Raw genomic sequence first — 17,801 nt, 5'->3', positions numbered from 1 at the left:
GTGATGCTTCCACGTTCCAAATCAACTCAACCAGCTTTTCTCTTTCCTCGGCCACCTAAGCCGGCTGTGGGAGTCCTCTGTCCTCCAGTGCTAGAAACCTCTAATCTGCACACGGGATACTTTTCCTCTTCCTTACTGGCCCCACTGTGCTCTTTCCCTTTCGCTTTAACCGAATGAGCTTCTTGTTTCTCCACCTCATCCGCTTTGCCTTCAAGGGATTGGAAGCCACAGTAGGCAGAGTGCTGGGGGCAAAGCTCAGCAAGACACACATAACCTCTCACCCCCAGGAATTTATAGTCTTGCTAAAAGACGATTATATGCCCATCTCTAGTACCAGACGATAAATGATTCGATTTGGTAGGGATTCAGTCCAGTTTGTGTGGGGCTGTTGATGTGCTCTTGACTCCATCATGTTGCAACAAAGTTGTTTGTGAACCCTTCAAATGGAAGCTCCCTTCTTTGACATAGAGTTGTCGATCTCGCCGGTCATCCTGCCCTGTGTAGCACGTCCTTCAGAGTAGGATGGTATTAATAGTCATCTGGAGTGCACAGTCTGGTTCACCATGTGAGAGACCTTGGTGCAATTCATGTAGAAGGGGACTAGCAGATGGCTTGGCTCCGGAGCACGTGTGCTGGGCTGGGGGCCGTGGGGGGCGCCAGGAAGGAATGAAGACTTGACCGCTCTTCCTCTTGAGGGGTGTAGAGTCCAGGGGAGGAGACAAGGAAGCAAACCCACCATTGTTACCCAGGGCACAGGTGCTGGGCTAGAGCTTTGCTCGGAGGACTGAGGAACTGCAGATGGGATTCGGGTTATGGGTCAGGATTGTTCATTTTTCGCCTGTTTCTCCTAGATGAAGGTTTTGAGAATGTCCCTTTCTACAACTTGATTAAGGGGGATTATTTAATACTCACATCTGTGTAAGAGTCAAAGCCTGTCTCTTGCCGAGGGAGTGGAAGTCAGCTGGGATAGAAGAGAGACAGAGACAGCCTTGCCTTCAGTCAGGCTTGGAGGATGGACCCGCAGCAAGCCAGCTACAAAGTTACCTGACGACATCGCTTCTCCCACGGTCGTGGGACCCCTCTCTAAGTGGTTCCCGCTTTTTCACTGCTGACAGTCCAGGCCTGCTTTGCACTGCCCATATTTTCCTGGGAGATCTTTAATTATTCAACTGTCCTCACCTCATAAAAACTCCTAGTTAATCTCTGCTTCTCCTGATCTCACCTCCAAACTGCAGTCAATCCAGAACTGAATCTGCTTCCCTTAGACACGGCTTCAGAATCCTTCGAGGAAAAGCCAAACCTTACAAAAGATGATTCCTTCCTCCCTCTTTCTCAGCCTTGTCCTGTGCTTTCTCCAAGTGCTGTCCCCGGCTGCACCACGTAGGTAAATATGATTTCATGAGACTATGAGTTTGTTCCCATTTCTGGTTAGTCTTTAGCTGATCGGGCTTGAATGCATGCATCGGACCTGCCTGTTTAAATTGTTAAGTCTCTGGGAGGTCTGCTAATTCTGCAGAGTACCTAGCGTTAATAGGCTGATAATAGTTTGAATTCCCTATACTTTCAAATATTCCTTACCAACAGTTAAGAGAGACATCTCTTTGCCTCGTGCATGCCTGGTTGTTTCGAGTTTCCCATACGAGCGGGATGTTGCAAATAATTTAAAGGTCTGCATGGCCACCATCTATTTAGATTTTGTTGCAGGGCTAAAATTTAGTTAAACCTTTGTGTGATACATTTATTGTCTCTCCAGTGTAATTTGGAGAGTTGTATGAAATGAATGTTATTCACTTCACAAGGATTGATTGTGTGACTGCTATGAGCTAGACTTTGATTGTCCCCTGGGAGCCAAGCAACATGGCTCCTGTCCTCATGGACTTGACTACCCTTTAGCCTCTCTTGCTTGCTAGGATTGATTTTAACTCCATCGGCAATGATCTTTGTTGAAGAACTTGTACATCGGTCTGGTTCAAGGCCCTCATTTTGAGGGCTAAATGGTTTTTGAACTGAATGTCAGACTTCCCCGTTATTAAACTTACCTTGGTCTCTTAGGCCAGTTCAGGCTCGGGCCTTTGGACTTCCTTCTTGGCCTCCTCTGTCTTCTTCTCCCTCTGTCTGGTTCTCCTCTGCTCTACCTCCCATGCAGTTTCCATCGATGTCTAATACAGAACAACCTGGAGCTTTCTTTTCTTGAATCTTGCTAGTCTGTGTTCTCAGAGTCAGCAGAAAAGATAATTTTTGCCCGTTCCTCACATTTATATTTCTGAAAAAAATCAAGGATCTGTTTGGTTTTCTCCTTCTTTTATCTGCTCTTTCTCACGTGCTAGTGGAGGTATCAGACACGTGCACCTGATGACTGGCAGAAGATCAGGCTCTCCTTAGTCTAAGTGATCTGTCCATGAAGAGGTGTGCTCTCTGTAGTTTTGAGAAGTGGGGCCTTAAAGAGATCTGCAAATTAAAATCTGAACTAGAACCCAGTGAATGCCTTTTTGAGGAAGTGGGAGCCTCCTTGTTGGATAAGCCATCAGGTTGAATTCTCTTGAATCCATGTCCTTCATCTTAGATTTTCACTAATGGAGAATTTGGGTAAACTTTGTTTCTTCTTAGTGGGGAGGAACACTTGTAGGAGCACCTGGGAGAGGGGGAGAGATCAGAAGAGAGATTTCTGGAATATCAAAATGGAAAAGTTTATGGTAATGGGGGTTGCCCCTACTTTAAGTAGGTTACTCTGGGGCATATCTTTGAGGTTTTGAATATAATTTTAAAAATTTCATATTTCAGCTTAATCATTAGGTATACTCGCTAATGAAACATACTATGAGATTTGCTACTTAAAGGCTTTTGTTTGGAAATGGGATTCTAGACATTAAATGGGGTGTAATTATTAACCTTGCTGTGGGGAAGGCATGGGGCTCTGTGGTTTAACTCACTAATCTTTAGCCTGGGAATTCTGGGTTCAAAGGGGGAGCTACTGTATAGTTAAAGTCCCAAATATTTCTTTCTTTAACTTAGGGAAAGATTTCCAGGTTATGTTAGACAGGCTTACTAATTTATTGAAGAATCAAAGAAGAGAAAACCCACATCTGTGAGTTCTTCCAACAATAATTGAAGCCCCCCCATCTTTTATTTCTTACCTTCCCCCACCTCTCTAATATAACTGCTAAGTAAGAGGTGTTTTTTCAAGGATAGCTAGTTCCCATCAGTGGTCATGGTGATTCCAAGGTGAGTATGACCTTGCCAAGGCTCTATGAAGACAGTTTTCTATCAAAAAACAACTGGCTATACTTCATTTCCCCCTGACACTTTCTTGTTTTAATTTTTTCTCAGTATTGAGCTGTGTACGTGTGTGTGTTTGAACAAGAGTGAGAAAGTATTTATGTCAATCAGGAAAATATTGGTCTAATGAAAACTATCCATTAATAACCCTAATCAGCTCTGATCAGAAGCTAAAAGGTTGGTGATTTTAGTTTGTCCATTAGCATGAATCATGACATTTGTTCCAAATATTTTGTATTCTCTATTTGGAACTTAGACATGATTTTAGGAGATTGAGTGTGAAAGTGAAAGACATGTAATTAGAACATGTATAATTTTTAAATTTATAGTAATAAGCTGTTCTGAGCAAAGACAGACCTAAAATAAACATTTGGAAAATAATTACCAGCCTTTTAAGAAGAGAAAAGAAAAAGTATCTAATAAAATAAATTGCTAACTAAATGTATGTGTTTAAAAATACCACTTAATTGAAGTGTCAAACTATTCGTAATAAGACATTTAAGTCCCCACTAAACAACAAAACCTACTGAACAGAGAAAAACTTCTTGTTCTTATACTGCATGGGATTCAGACACATACAAGATGAAATTTTAGGAATGTGTACTATGATTTGAAGTTCTGCCAAGGTATACCAAACTTCTAGTTGTGCACTTACTAGAAAATCAATACTTAGGTTCACATTTTAGGATAATTGTTAGAAGGAGCTTATTGAGTTTTCTGGTAGGGTCAAAGGGACTATTTGTGATGAAAGTTTGATGATTTCCATATGGTAGGAATAATCGGGAAAGCGTGACTGAACGAATAGCCAAGTATAGCCAAGGAAGACAAATAAATTATGCTCAGCCATTTATTGAATACTGCTCATGAATGATTTCATATTTTCTCGAGGATATTTATCAAGAGCCTGTTGAATGTCAGGCAATGGGCTGGATTCCGTACAGAAATAAAAAGACACTTAACCATGTGCAGATCAGAAGGTACAACAAGGTAATTTTTGTAGGAGGACTCTGAAAAGAATTTGAAGAGATAAAAAAAAAAAAGAATTTGAAGAGATAAGATACACCAAAAAGAATAAAAAGATTGAAACATAATACCAGAGATTGTTACTTCAAGGGGAGAAAATGATTTATTTAGACCTAATTAATAATTGGCTTCAGTACTTACAAAGAATATGGTGACTAGCTCTTCTCCATCACAGCTGGGTACCAAAAAGGGGGAAACAAGATTGAACTATAGGGTGAGGGTTAAAGAATTTGAGTCAGATTGAAAGAAAACTTTTTAAAAAATTGGTGAAGACTGCTAAACACTTACTGAAAGGGTCGTGTCTCCTTTCTGCTTATTTCTAATGATAGACCCATTCTTCCGACTTGCACGTCTCAGTTTCATACCAAGATGGCAGAGCTGAGTTGAGATTGACATGAGTTTCAAAATGCCCTCTGATCCAGGGTTTTGTGGGAGCCTTCCTGGGAAACCCAGAAAGACCCATGCTTGGGTTGTCACACCCCTCCACGGAGGAGGCCCTGGAGTGAAGGTAGCCTAGCATCCTCAACAGATACAGCAACCATCCTGAGAGCTGTTTCAGTTTTTTCCCACACGATGTAAGTCTGGAAAAGAAAACCCAAGAGGGTGATATGTTAAAGGAATAAGAGAAGTGAAACTCAGAGGAATCAGTGATGAGAAACAAGCATATAACATCATCATCTGTGACGATATATTGATTTCTGATTATGGTATTGAAGCTTGTCAGTGTATGCCTAATTTTAAATTTTATTTTTCTTTAATTTAGAACAAAGTGTCCATGTGTGTTTACTTTTCCCATTTTACTCTCACATGGGTTACTTGTAGAAACTGTTTCAAAGATCCAGCTAGCACAGAACAGCAATAAGTCCTTGGACTTTCTGCTGGGGCATTAGCAATGGGAATGAAGCTAGGGACTTGTGCTTGGGCCCCATGGGCCTCTTAGTTCTGCTAGGTCTGTGGCCGCAGACAGCCCTCTCAAGTGTGGTGCTGGTGAAGGCATGGGTGAGAGTGTATGCATAATTTAGCTTACCTCTATCACCATGCTGGAAAAACACCTGTAAAGTTCTCTATCTTGCAGGTAGGTAGCAGGCTATTAGTCTTATCTTTATATATAAAATAACACATTTCAGCATACTTCAAAATGGATGGATGACAGTGCTTTTTTAAGATAGGGCTACTGGGGTGCCTGGGGGGGCTCAGTCGCTTAAGAGTCTGACGCTTGATTTTGGCTCAGGTCTTAATCTCAGTGCTGTGAGTTCAGGCCCTGTGTTGGGCTCCCCACTCAGCATGGAGCCAACTGAAAAAAAAGGGGGGCTATTTATTTGCATTTGGTTGATTTCAGCAGGAAGTATGCAGGTGGTGGGCCTTGGTGAGAACTCCATTTATCATTGTGAAAGACTCCTTTGTAAGCAGCCAGCCAGATCAAGCTCAGATGTCATCCCATGATTACATAGTTTGGATGTTTGGTTTGTTGAAATAAGGTTGATTTCAGCCCACCCTTAGCTGGGGACAAAACTCGAAGTGGGAAGGGATTGTGGGAGAGAGAAAACTAAATTGACTTGGTATATTTGCAATGTCTAATGTTTAACCTGGAACATTTCTCTCTAGGAAATTTCTAATGGCAGTCTGTGCTGCTGCTGTGTGTGTGTGTGTGTGTGTGTGTGTGTGTGTGTGTGTGTGTGTTTTCTCACCTTGAGTTTCAGAGATTTATGAACTTCCATGGCCATCTTTCCTGTTTCAGATTGTATGACCTAATGTAACTGGGCTGCCGACTTTTAGAAATTTTTATAAAACAAATCATCTAATATTACCCATGTTGTAAAGTGTACGTTAATTAGTAAAACGTCATCTTCACAGCCTGTTTTCCTAGAAGTGAACAGATAGCTCGATTTCTAGTGCTACAAGTTTTGCATTAAGGAGCATGGGATCTCCCACCCCTGCTTTTGAAAACTGGATTAAAAAAGTGATTGGAAATCTCAATTTAAAATTATATATATATCATATGTTTTACTATATTTATATATATATTACTATAGCAAAGAGACTCTTTTAGTATGGTTTTTGCAAATGGATAACTTGTTTCTCATGAATGCTCAATTGGCTGATACTTAATTTAGTCAAAGAGGATATGGAAATTGAATTAAATTACCTTTCTGTGAAGCAGTGCTTCTCTTGGAGTCAGATTGCTGTTCACTTGTGTTATTCCTGTTTCAGTTATTTTATCAATAATATTGATTAACTTTGGCTCTTCTCACCTATTAATCTACCTAATCACATATGCATGGGTCTGGATGTAATGAAGTAAAGGGGATGTAATTTGTCCTTGGGAACTTCCAGCATTTTAACTCAGTGACTGTAATTTATTTCTAAACGCTGTTCACCTCCCCCACCTCCCTAATTCACTTGTTTCCATATGACCATATTCAAATTATGATTCTCCATCTGTTTGGGAGTTCCCTTTGCTCTACCTTCTGGTATCAAGTTAGTAGAGTTGTGTGCATCGAATTTGGTGTCAACGGGACATGTCCCCTGCTTACTATAAATGTATTCTTTCGTAGACAGTCTTGGCTGGATGTGTACATCTAATCTGGTAGCAATGCTGGTTTAGCTTGTGTGTCCCAGACACCATGTGACTACTCTGAGTATAGGGGCAGAATCGTAAAATCATAATGATAGTCTTCTCGTACTCACAGCAGACGGGCTGTGTTTGCAGGGCTTGGGAAAGGGGAGTCTGGAGATGAATTGCTCTGTGTCTCTGCTATTATTTTAGGCCTTCTTTCATGGAGGAGAAAGTTGGGAGCTTTAGGGAGTAACACAAGTTTTATGGCTCTTTTTGGTAGTAAAAATATTAGTATCACAAAATTTTCATTAAAAAAAAAAAAGTATTGAGCCCCTATTTATGTGCCAGGCATCATGCTAAGTTGGGTTTACAACGGCAGGGAAGCCAGACAAGGTCACAGCCTTCATGGAGCTTATTGTCTGGTGGAGGCAAGCAAGCCATCTTAACAGAGCAGGCAGCCCAGGAAGCGCAGGGTCTTAGAGGGGCAGGGGCCAGAGCCAGGGGACTCCTGAAACATTTCCTGGAAGAAATGGCCTTTCAGTGGAGCTCTAAAGGGATGAGCAGGTGCCAGCCAGGCCGACAGGGGAGGAGGAGGTCCCAGCAGATGGGGGAACATGGGGCATGCTCAGAAACTCACACCAATTCTGTTTGGCTGAAGAACCAGAAGGCACTGGGGTGGCAGGGAGGGGATGGGGTCTGTGAGAGATGAGACTCGGGAGGTAGAGGGGGACCCAGCGATAAAGGGTTTTCAAAGGAGCTTTGACTTTCTCCTAAAACCATTCGAAGTTATAGAAGGGGTTCAGCAGGGAGTCGACAAGATGGCTTTTGCTGCCCCAGGCAGGCGGGAGGCCGGGAGACCACTCAGTGGACAGGAACATGGTGCTCACGATGGGGGAGGCTGAGGAGAGGGTAGAGGGACCAGATTTGAGAGGCAGGACTTCGTGATTCATTGGGTGTGGGAGTAATGAAGAGAAGATTAGTGGATGATTCTTGGATTTCTGGCTCTGGCAACTGGATAGACGGTTCTATCATCAGTGGGCAGATAGACTCCCCTTCATGGAGACAGGGAGAATGTTGGTTTTTTTTTTTTAAGATTTTATTTATTCATTTTTAGAGAGAGAGAGTGAGGGGAGGGGCAGAGGGGGAAGGAAAGGGACAAGCAGACTCCACGCTGAGCAAGGAGCCTGATGCGGGGCTTGATTCCATGACCCTGAGATCACGACCTGAGCGGAAATCAAGAGTCAGACACTTAACCAACTGAGCCACCCAGGTGCCTCCCACCCTTTTTCCTTAATAACAGTGACAATCAGAAGTACTTGAAGTCTTAACCATGTGGACATGGAGCCGACCCAAATGTTGGGAGTTGTATAAAACCAGAGCCCACCGTGGGGAGAGAGCAAGAGACAGACGGAGGGATGTGGGAAGAGAGAGAGAGGGTTTCTTTACTGTGTGCTTAGTAGTGCTCCAGGCCCCTCACAGAGATCATCTAACTCAGTCCTCACAACAACCGTATGCAGTGGGGATTGTTACTTTTCCATTTTGCAGAGGAAGAAACTGGTGACCAAGACACGGTCCAGCACAGCTCATAGTCGAGAGGCACCAACTGTGTCTTTTTTGGTTTTGAAGGGGCACTGAGAGGGCCAAGGGTCTTATTTATTTATTACACTTTGCTTTAATGATGTTAGGAAAGAGAAGATATATAAGGAAGACTATGGTTGGGACGTGAATCCGGAAAAGGGGCACGATTTTCTTTTAATAGCCTTCATACTCTTGAACAAGTTATCATTCATCACGGGATCTTGCCTGGCTTTATTTTAGTTGTATTCTCCATGGACTTTTTTTTTTTTTTTTAACCTTTGCTAATATTCCCTCTAGGACAGGATATTTATGCTGAATGTTTCCAATACAGCACTTGAAATGGCTTTGGCATGTCTACTTATAAAACGGCTCCCCCAGGAAACCTAAAATATTTTTACATGGAAATGTACCACAGGGTGCAAAGAGGTTAGAGAAGGAGACATCAAACCAAGAACCATGAATGAGTTTTTAATTGTCATCGTGCTTACTGCCAAAGGGCCATTCGGTCTCTTTGGCAAACCTTCTGACCAGATGTTTTGAGTAACAGCTAACACAGCAGCCTTCAGGATGGGAAGAAGGGAGGAGGGCATGCATCCGTGCTGGACACAAATTGCGTCCCCCCCCACCCCCCAAGATCTCAAGGTGTAATTCACTTGGTCTCTGTGGACCTCACTTTCTTTACCCGAAATGTGGAAATCATAATAATACCTCTTCAAAGAACTGTGGCGGAGATTAGAAGCACAGAGATATATTAAGCTCTCAGCACTGTGCCAAGCGCACGGTTTGAACTCAGTCGATGGGTATCGTGCCCCATTGCCGTGATGTCATTCAGGGCTCATCTGGCCCGTGGACTAAGACGTCAGACTGGCTGCTTTTACAGACTGTGGCCAAAAGGGCAAAATGTGACTGTAGGTGTTCCGTGGACGACCCGCCCTCTACAGGTGCTGCGGGGTACTTATCACTCCCTCTGACTGGGGTGGCCATAGAGTCCATGCCTGATAAACGGTTGAGATGAATATCATAAATACACGAAAAAGGAACTACATCAGCAGATAAAATAGCACACAATGAACTTGTGTGTGTGACTGAGTCTTGGCGTTGTTCTTCAACAAGGACACTTAGTAGCATCAAAACAATGATTTATTTTGCTTGTGGGTCCTGTGCGTCGGGGAGTCGGAGAGGACAGCAGAGAGAGCTTTCCTCTGCCCCAGCATGCCTGGAGTGTGCTGGAATCCTTCGAAGGCTTGTTCCCTCGCGTGAGTGGTAGCTAATGTGGATCATCAGCTGGGCTTTAGTTCTTCCTCACCGGCCCTGTGCCATGTGGTCTCTCCTTGTGGGCTAGATGGAGCATCTTCACAGAGTTGGAAGTGTGGAGAGGGAGGGAGGGAGGGTCGGGGAGAGAGGGTGGAGGAAGTGGAGGAGGGAGAGAGGGGGACAGAGAGAGGGGGGAGACAGACGCAGACGGGGGGGGGGGGGGGGGAGGAAAGGGAGAGGAAGAGAGAGGGAGGCAGGGAGAGAGAAGGGGGAGAGGGAGAGAGAGGGAGGGAGGGAGAGAAGAAGAAGGAGGAGGAGGAAGGAGTAGGAGGAAGGAGGAGGAGAGAGGAACGTGGGAGAGGGGGGGATAGAGAGAGACAAAGAGGGAGAGAAATCCAGAGTCATTTCCACTGCATTCTTCCAGTCAGTGCAAGGTCCCGTCCAAGGTTTTCAGGGAGGGGAAATAGACTTTACCTCTTGATGGTGAGTGGCGAGATTCTAGAAAAAGAAGTGGGCCAGAAATATTGCTGTGGCCGTTCTTGGAAAATGCCGTCTGCCACACCGGAAATCTCTTTTGCTTACAACATTTAGATATGGTTATTGCCTACCTCAGGCATCCATAGATTTGATGATAACCTTGTGAACTAGCACACAGGCTCTCCTCCTCTCTCTCTCCCTCTCTTGTTTTTAGCATCCTGAGGAACACGATATAAAAATTTTCCCAACTAGAAGACACTGTAGAAGGAAACTTCACTAGTAATATGACAAAAGTAGTTCCCTGTTTCCTGCTAATAGGATAAGTGGTGTAGGTGATTTAGAACGTCCTATAAATTAAAGGTCTTCATCTATTTATTAGAAGTGCAACTTCAAGCAAGAATGTGTCTGTTTCATTTGTCATGTAAACTGCACAAGGATTTTTTTTTCCTAATTGATAGGAGATGCATTTTCTTTTTCAGAAGCTGATACATGTCAGTTGTCATTTAAAGAAATTAATAGGGACTTCCCATGGAATTACAAAATAAAGCCATTTCTATCAAATCATCGGCAGGACACGAGGGCAAGCCTGCCCCTTCCTTTAGATGTTTCACGGTCCTCATGCCCCCGGGCTGGGTTGCTTATCAAGGAAAAGAGCAGGGCAGTCCTTAGCAGTTCTTGGGAGCTTGTAATGTAAGCAGAAGGTGCTGAGAAAGGTTAGAAGCCTCGTGAAACCACACTGAGCTAATAAGACTTGGATTTCGAAACGGCTGGGTGTGCGTTACAAGGCTGAGTGAGGGGAAACCAATGGAAATGACACGTCCCCAGACAGGAGCCCCTTCCCATCCTCACTTAGGTAGGAAAGACCTTATAGCCTGGGTGAGATTACAGTGGTGGCTTGAGTAAAAGATGGGAGGGAATTTGGAGAGCTGGGGACACAAGAGGGGGCACTGACGGGTGTCAGCATGGATCTGGAAAGAACACAGGAAGAGCCTTTTATTTCAATATTCCTTCTCTCCCCAACTATTGTACTTGTGGAGTAGAGAAAATGCTCCAGTTCTTTCCACTGTGATTCATTTTAATGATGGGAATACCTAGTTTGGAAAACTGCAATTTAAGCTTTTTGGGTACTCAGCGGGGCACCTCTGTGCTGGGGAACAGTTCATCACAGTGTAGAACAATCAGATTCAACCACAGCCTAGCCTTCTCTTATTCAGACCGAATGACGTCCGTTTAAAACCCTTCCTCGTGGGTCCTATTTCCCGGTCCCCCGGTGGCTGGGCTCTCTTTCCTTCCAAATTCTCTGTTCCTCTTGAATCGGGGGATCCTATCTGTACCCAGTAATCTAGGAAGAGATGGCCCAGTCTCAAATCAGGAAGGTAGCCTGATTACGTACCAGCAAAGCGAATTTCAAGGATCAAAATTCTTAAGCATTCTTCATGGTGGCCCATTTTAAAAGGCCAAGTTTTCAGATAGTTTAGGAAGGCCCAATCGCTCCTCCTTCGAAGCCAGGCAGAATGACTCTTTAGTGCAAGATTGCCCAACCAATACTGTTTCTACAGGGTGACCCTTTACTTGGATTTATTACACTACTCCCTATGGGTGTGAAGATTACAATTTATCTTCTGATGCATCGGGCAGGTTTTGGAGTCTTTGGAAAAGCATGTCTAGAAGTTACATTCAGCCCGGGGTTGTTTGGTAGTTGGTAACCTGGAAACCTAATTGCAACAACAAGCCAGCCAAACAGTTATTCTTCTGAGTGCTCATAATGAAAGCAATACCGGGAGGGATCAGCCGGGGATTGACTAGACGGTCCTTGCAAACAAGACTGGCCTCTCCTTCATGGTTATTGCTAATTGGGGTACAGTAATTCTAAACATTGTGCAGTGGAACTTTTTAAAAAACCGTTAAATAATTCTGCAATCCCTGGTAATGTGTTTGCTAAAGACGTTAGTTGGGACTGACAGTGGATGAGGGACCATCCTTTTTCATTTGGAGGTTCATGTAGCTATTTTTTCTCCATATCCAAGAAAGGATAAGAGGCTTGCTTTCTTTAAATAAATGTGTTTTCTTTTTCCTTCAGCGTTTCATACTATGTAAGCACTACAGTCAAATGGAAAGGAGCACAGTGTGGAAACTTGAACACAAACAACCCCTCTCCATGTTATTCATTCATGTCTTCATTTTGGCAGGAGGAATATACGTGCTGGTAGAAGAGCGGATAGTGCAGGGAACTGGAACATTCTAAGTATACAAACTCCCCTCACTGTTTCGGGGGTGGGGGGCTGATTTTGTGTCATCTCATTGGTTCCTTGAACTATTTGTCCTGAATGTAATTAAAGCGCCAAGTAAGCTAGACCTCTTGTAAAACCCAGACGAATCATGGAAATGGGTTGTTTACAGTTTGGGGGTGATGGCAGGCATTCCTCCTCAATTTCCCATTCTGTTTGGAATTGAGGTGACCAACGTGGAGTGTTGCCCAAGCTGTCTGTTTCCGTCCAGCATGTCTGTGGTTCCGAGTGGTCACCATTCTTCCTTACCTTTATAATCGTGTGATTGCAGGGCGAAAGTGAGGAGTTGAAATGAAGCAGAAATGCAGTGGGATTCTTTCCAAGGAATGTTTCCAGAAACCCAAGTTGATGAAAAATCTAACGGAACTTGCTTTTTCTTCCCAATATGATACTTTATGCTCAGGAAAACCAACACACAAACGTGGTGAAGGCGTTTCCAAGAAATGCGTCTTTGTGCCGAGGGAGTAACAGCGTGTTACTGTTTTATTTTGTATGTCTCCCGGCTTACTCCATTATCTACGTATGTTCTGGGTGACAAAGCTTATCTACCCTGGATGACGGCTCCAGGTCTTAACTTATATCCTTCCATCAGTAAGGGAATGGCCATCTGTTTTTATTTGAATGTCTCAGGTTAGCATGATCGTGTAGAGATGGCATGGCCTGGAGGAAAGAACGTGAATTTTGGAGCCAAAGAGGCCTGAGTTCCAACCCTGATGCTGAGACCTAAAGTACAGTTTCCTCATTGGAAAGCGGAAAGAAGTGTTGTCTTGGCACTATAGTTATCAAGAAACATTAAGTAGAGGTCTCCATGTGCCAGATGCTGAACAGGATGGAAAATGAAAAATAGGTGGCCCCCATTGTCCAGGGATTAGCCTTTTTAAAGCAAGAATGATAGACATGCATCCAAGTGACAGTCGCGCACCACGGTTAAGCCCAAAGTTCACGAGCGTTCTGAGGGGAATGTAATTAATATTGCCATGGCAAGAGGATCAGAGAGAGGACACTTCAGGCAGGGTCTGGGTCTTAAAAAATCAGCAGTTCAGTAGTCATATTGAAGATGAGGTAAGAATCCCATGAGCAAGGACACAGAAGCATAAACTTTTACAACTGCGGTGGATATCAGTTTGGGCAACAGACCTTTGGGCTATGAGAGGCCATGGGCCTCACGTGATGGAAATGCCGCCCCCCCCCCCCCACTATAACCAGGTCCCAAAGCAGGGGTTCTCAGTTCCTGGAACATTCTAAGTATACAAACTCCCCTTTGCCCAGAGATGTTCAGATATAAGTTGTGGCCTCAGTTAGTTGGATTCACAAGCATTGCATATTTGGATGTCCAAAGAACAGCCAGGTTAATATCCCTTGTCGTGGGCTTTACAGGAATCTAAGCTCTTCATCACCTGGAGATCTGCTAACTGTAAAGGTAAATCTACACAGGGGAATCCACTTGAAAATCCTCGGTTGCTGGCAGCTCAGTGCCAATAGGCAGGGGATTTAGAATTACCCTGTGAGCTGAGCAGGAACTTGTTAGGTTTATGTATAGATGGAGAAAGTATTCTTCTGTGTTTCTGGAGCAAATACAGTGTTTTAGACATCTTTTGACACACAGACTATTTTTGTCCATCGTCAGGGAATTTATACTTTACTCAGAAAGTAGCCTATATTGTCCTCCTTGAAAGGGGACAGCATTAATCTAGAACTCATTTTCTTGTGCTTGCCATCTTAGCCCTCTGTTGGAGAGTAGCCCATGGTGGGCAAGAGAATGTCAATCGAGCTAGATACATATTAAGCGAGACTAATACCTGCAAGGGGAAAGACGCATACATTAGCATAGAGACTAGGCTTTAAAAACATCCTGTAAAGAATATTCCTTTTGTTGACTAGCAACACCCTATTTCTTTATTGTAAGTTTATAATGTTAACAGGTCGCTGACAAAGTGGATTGCTGCGGTGAGAACTAGTTCTATCTGTGGGACTCAGGCCCCTTACACACGGGCAGTTGCTAAAAAAAGACCCCGAAGATATTAGCAGAGATGAGTTTCAAGGAAGGAGGTCAATAGAGAGAGCGTCAGCAGAGACAAAAACAAAATGCTTGGGTCCTGTAGAAGGATCTCAGGATTGAGAGTCAGAGGTGCTGGGCTGGGTTGTCTTGTGTCCTCAGTTTCCTTAACTCTGACTGACTTGGGCATGGCCCCCCGAAAGCCCCCAGATGTCCACTGCTGGTGCTGGAGGCATGTCAGCCCCTGGGCTGCACCGGAGGAGAGAGCGAGGGGTAAAGCAGTCCCTGGGCTCACAGGGCGAACGGTCCATCCGGGGAGGCAACAGTCCCCAAGTGTCCTAACCAGAATGCAGGATGGTATGGGTTCAATGAGGATGTAAGTGGAAGTTCTTCATACATTCTCATCGTGGTTTCTTCTTCTTCTTTTTTTTAATTCTTCGTTTTATTTGATATGAGCGATGGTGGATTTTATTTTTTTGTTTTTTTCCTTCACTGTCGACCTCAGACAGTCGGGGACCTGGGGCAGTGAAGGAACTGAGAAAAAGAGACAACAATATAGTGAGGCACAGGGGACCCCAAGCAAACAGCCCGAGGTCCCGAGCTTTATTTTCCATACTCTTATATACCTTCTACAGTGATATAGATCTATAATGATTTACAGCAGGGGCATAATAAAGCGCATTCTTCCACTCCCCAAGATTGGTCTAGGACGTAAAACAGGATACAAAATCATTACAACAGGATACAGGAACAAAGAGGGGAGTGCTCTCTGTGCTATTAACAGAACAAGAGAACAAAGAGAGGAGAGCACAGTGTGCTATTTACAGCTGGCTTCCTATCTACAGAACATCTTTTGCTGCGTACTTTAGAACTGGCCACACACGTCCTAGGGGCATTTCACTCTGATCCTTTCAGGTTATTTTTAACCCTGCAATCTCGAGTTTTCTCAGAGATCTTGGAGTCTGAGCAAACATGAACCAACGGTCGCGGGGGCGTTCTGTTTCCCATACTTCACGTGTTAGATGAACTATGACTTCTTTCCTCTGTCTGTTCTCTTGATGCCAGCTCTTAATAATCTTCATGCAATGTTTGATTTTATGGATCATCTAGAGTAAACTTTAAAATTTGGACTGATTTTCTACTGTCTTGGGAGCCATCGAAGGGATGTCCTTTTGCCTGTTGATGTGTTCTAAAAAGGAAGATTTACTTTCACATTAGCTTGGGTTGCGAAGTAAATATATTGGCAAAATGCTGATTTAAAAAATTTTCATTTTAAATGACTTTGGGATTAGCCAGTGTTGTGATTATCTGTATCCCTTCTTTTCTCCATCGAGAGGGAGAATTGGAAGTTTTGTGTAGATGTGCTTACTCACAAAATTGCAAATTATGTATGGGTACATATGCTTCTTCAATTACCTCAATTGGCCAGAGTAGAAATTTTCTTTTCTTCTTACCTTTTTCTCATTTTTCTTTCCTCCCTCCCTTCCTCTTTCCTTCCTTCCTTCCTTCTTTCCTTCCCCCCTCGCTCCCTCCCCACTTCCTTCCTTCCTCCCTCCTTCCTTCCTCCTTCCCTCATTTCCTTCCTCCTTTACTTCCTTCCATCCTTTCTGGTTTTGGAACTTCCGGTGAAACCCAATGAACAATTTTAATTCTCTATTCCCACATATGATGATATTGAAGAAAAATTATACTTGTTTGTGGCCTAGGATTGAACATGAGAGTGGAAGAGGAAGGTCTGAAGTAATGGCTGGTGAATAGATGGTAGTGAGAATGGTGAGGTTGTGTGACTGAAAACAGTTTTTGGTCCTCTTACTTTAAAACTCAGACGTGGTGAGGTAAAGGTGACTCGTCTTGCACTTACAGGTATGCACTTATTTCTTAAAAACAGATCTTGCTGTTATGCTAAGGAATATACCCTATTATGGGCTGAGAGGTGAGTGTGAGGACAGAGGAGAGAGAGAGACAGTGAGAAAAATGTTCTCCAGTAATTTATTTTTAAAAATAATAAAAATCCACTCCACCTGCTTCGAATTGCAGGCAACTTTGTGGAACACATTTGTCGAAAACTCCTGGACTAGGACGTGGTGCTAACGTAACTAAAATCTTTAATTCATTCTTTGCGAAACAACCTTGCAGAGATGGGCCTCCCATGTGATGCATGAGGGGGAGTTAGTCTCTCAGGGTGGAGGGCAAAACATCTGCGGTCTTTGCAGGCGGGAGGGAAGGTCTAAGTTAGTTTTCCAAGGTGGTTAGTTGGTTGAGGCTTCAAGACTTTCAGGGTTTCTCCATAGGGCGTGTTAAAAGCATAATAATCTACATCCCATGCTGCTTTTCTTATCACTAGGAAGACCTCCAGATTTGCCTATTTAGTGTCATGCAATTCAAGATGGTGACCTGCGAGTGCCTTTATCTGAAAAGGGCGGGCAGTACGGGAGGAAGTGGACGCCCCCGCTCCCTCCCAGACGGTGTTTGATTTGAACCAGGCAGCTCTGGAGATTCTGGTTTTGGACTGTTCCACGGGGTGAGGTTCACTCCAGGGACCTCTGAGTTCCAAGGCTTCCCCTGCAATAGGCAGACTGGGAATAAGATGAACTTGGCCTCACTTAATTGTAATTTCTTCTATCTCTTATGTTCCTTGATTTAGTCAAAATATTTTAGATACCCAAGTGCCAAGGCTTTTTGGTGAGCTGCTCTCACCCAAGCAATCCAGATCGAGAAGGAAGAGAAATATGAAGATATGGGGGACACAGAGGGAACAGACTTTGATTTTCTTGCTAACAATTATTCCTGAGTGAGACACGAAGTATCATAAGCTTCCCCCCTCCCCAAATCTTAGGTCTTTAATGGGCCAAATACAAAGTTTATTTCTTCCTGTGTTTTCCTCAAAACAGTTGCATTCTCATTAATTTTCTGTTCTTAGGTGAATGTAGTTCATCCACGTAGGCAGGAAGGAAGCTCACAGTGGGTGAACTACATAAACTGGAGTGTCACTGCGCCAGTGATAGCCTCCAACTGTTACTTTTTGAGGTTTTCTTATGCTTTTAATTAAAAAAAAATTCCTCACTGAACCTTGAACATTCTTTTGCACATCATGGGCTTTGACCTCCTAGATGGTGCAGTTTTGATATAGGGGTGAGATTCTTTTGACCTAGTTGTACCCTAAGGGAAGGCAGATTATTTTCCCACTTAAGCTAGGTTTACTGGTTAACAACAAACCATTGTTTCTTACTGTTCTGAGCTAGTAAGCCTGGTGTGTGAAAAAAGACCCCACTTCTTGCATATTGGTGACAAAACCCATGACTGATCTTCGGGGAGAGAACTGTCCTTCTCTGATTTAGGAGTGCAAGAAATA

At 43.6% G+C, this 17,801-nt stretch overlaps 1 protein-coding gene across 1 annotated transcript in view; it reads left to right on the top strand.

Annotated features, from left to right (window-relative positions):
• Positions 1-17,801, top strand: part of DCDC2 (doublecortin domain containing 2) — a 147,540-nt gene that overhangs the window by 7,424 nt on the left and 122,315 nt on the right. The gene's annotated exons all lie outside the window — the stretch shown is intronic.

This window comes from Halichoerus grypus, chromosome 9, assembly GCF_964656455.1.
Source record: "Halichoerus grypus chromosome 9, mHalGry1.hap1.1, whole genome shotgun sequence".
NCBI lineage: Eukaryota > Metazoa > Chordata > Mammalia > Carnivora > Phocidae > Halichoerus > Halichoerus grypus.
This window is presented reverse-complemented; position numbering and strand designations above follow the sequence as displayed.